At 50.6% G+C, this 2500-nt stretch overlaps 1 non-coding gene across 1 annotated transcript; it reads right to left on the bottom strand.

Annotated features, from left to right (window-relative positions):
• Positions 1–878: 878 nt before the first annotated feature.
• Positions 879–1033, bottom strand: LOC139997305 (5.8S ribosomal RNA). Its single transcript, XR_011802708.1, has one exon. It is a non-coding gene; the product is annotated as a 5.8S ribosomal RNA (ribosomal RNA).
• Positions 1034–2500: the final 1467 nt, after the last annotated feature.

Raw genomic sequence — 2500 nt, 5'->3', positions numbered from 1 at the left:
GGATGAAAAACGCAACGACGACCCATCGATGCGACGGTCCTCGTTGTCTTCTCGTCAGTCGTCTCGCGCCTGCAGAATACATCTCTGCCGCACGAACAGACGGAGTGGGTATTCGATCCCTGGGGCTGTACGAGTAAAAACATCTTGATGAAAAGACGGTTGTGTTTCTTTAAGGCACACAGTTTTTCGTTACGCCACCAAGTTTAGGTTTAGGTTTTAATATCTTGGTTCTCTTTTCTCTCCTCTCTCGACTGACTTTGTTCAAAAATATTTTTGCTTTCTCTCAGTCTCGCCAAAAATTCATTTAAGACGACGTCGGGGGCGCGGTCATTCGTGCTTATCGAAGACTAACAAAACGTAGCAGAGGCTGATACAAAAAGAAAAAAAAAATCGGCCACGAAGAAAACTCGCTCTGTGTATCTCGATAACCGCGTCGACGACGACGGTTCTCTCCGCGCTCTTTTAATTCGTATCCTTCTTCTTGCGCTTCGTCCGACTCAGAAACGTTCGTAAAACACGAACGACGGCGGGTTGTCAAGCCAAGAAGGGACAGAGAAGAGACGGAGGTAGTTTTGCGAGTCTCCCGTGAACGCGATAGATTTTTCATATATATTTGTATCGAGAGCATGCGTACGCCGGTCTCCACACGATCCAGCGACGAACGCCGACGAACGTCCAACAATCGCTCGTACGTCGCGTACGAGCCCTCGACCGCTCTTTAATTCGTATTCTTTTGCTTGGCGCTCGTCCTCCGACTCAGAAACGTTCGTTTAAAGATAAAACGAACGACGGCGGGCTGTCGACGAGGCAAGAAAGAACAGAGAGATACGGACCGAGAGCAACGATACGCAACGCAAGCAGTCTTAGGTTTACGTGAGCAACCCTCAGCCAGGCGTGGTCCAGGAATTGTATCCGTGGACCGCAATGTGCGTTCGAAATGTCGATGTTCATGTGTCCTGCAGTTCACACGTTGACGCGCAATTAGCTGCGTTCTTCATCGACCCACGAGCCAAGTGATCCACCGTTCAGGGTAATCGTTTATGCATGGATTTTTGTTTGTGTACTCAGGTTTTTGTACTCTTATTCTCGGTTCGAAAGAAGCCGATATCCGACAAACGTCCGACCAACGGGAATCGAACGCGCGGAAGTCGCCATATGATTGACGACACGAAAATACGTTCGAAAACGAAATCGGACGGACTGCGCGACGACACACGCAGCCCGCCGACCGGGCGTAAAGTGCATTATAATATATAACAACCAACGAGATCGAAGCTCCGTTCGTCAGGAAACGACGGGGATATAACACCCGATTCTGAATCCTCTGTACAGCACACGATCTCGCGAAGAAAGCGCACGGTGGCTAGCCCATGATATATATATATGTTCGTTCCTCTCGTCCAGTTATTCGAAGCAAACAGCCGATATGCATCTCCATCGTTCGGGTAAAAAAAAATCGATGGGACGCGCACGGTCGTAGTCTTCCTCGCGCGGTCGTTTCTTCCCGATAGCCAGAAGCAGAGTTTGAAAAACTCTAGCGACGGAACGAGGCATTAGACTCTCGACAACGAGGATACAGACACGGCCGGCGGTCCCCTCTGAATCGACTTCGGTGGTTCAGGTAAAAATAAAAAAAATCGATGGGACGCGCACGGTCGTCCTTCCTCTTCCTCGCGCGCGGTCTATTCTTCCCGATAGCCAGAAGCAGAGTTTGAAAAACTCTAGCGACGGAACGAGGCATTAGACTCGCGACAACGAAGATAGAGAGACGGCCGGCGGTCCCCTCTGAATCCACTTTGGTCGCTCAGGTAAAAATAAAAAAAAATTCGAAAGGGACGCGCACGGTCGTCCTTCCTCTTCCTCGCGCGGTCTTTTCTTCCCGATAGCCAGAAGCAGAGTTTGAAAAACTCTAGCGACGGAACGAGGCATTAGACTCTCGACAACGAGGATAGAGAGACGGCCGGCGGTCCCCTCCGAACGGATGGCGACAACGACGACTAAAGCGCGAAAAATCGCGACGAAAAGGAACGCATCTCCGTTCAGGTGTATGTGTGTGCGTGCGTTTAAAAAAAATTCGATGGGACTCGCAGCCATCGGCCTCGCGCGGTCGTTTCTTCCCGATAGCCAGAAGCAGAGTTTGAAAAACTCTAGCGACGGAACGAGGCATATGACTCACGACAACGAGGATATGGACAGGCGGTCCCCTCTGAACGGGTCGACGAGACGATGGTAAAAGAGACGAACCGGACGAAACTTCCGTCGATCAGGTAAAAATAAAAAAAAATTCGATGGGACGCGCACGGTCGTCGTCGTCGTCTTCCTCGCGCGGTCGTTTCTCTTCCCGATAGCCAGAAGCAGAGTTTGAAAAACTCTAGCGACGGAACGAGGCATATGACTCACGACAACGAGGATAGAGAGACGGCCGGCGGTCCCCTCTGAATCGACTTCGGTGGTTCAGGTAAAAATAAAAAAAATCGATGGGACGCGCACGGTCGTCGTT

This window comes from Bombus fervidus, unplaced genomic scaffold (genome assembly GCF_041682495.2).
Source record: "Bombus fervidus isolate BK054 unplaced genomic scaffold, iyBomFerv1 scaffold0053, whole genome shotgun sequence".
In the NCBI taxonomy this organism is placed as follows: domain Eukaryota; kingdom Metazoa; phylum Arthropoda; class Insecta; order Hymenoptera; family Apidae; genus Bombus; species Bombus fervidus.
This window is presented reverse-complemented; position numbering and strand designations above follow the sequence as displayed.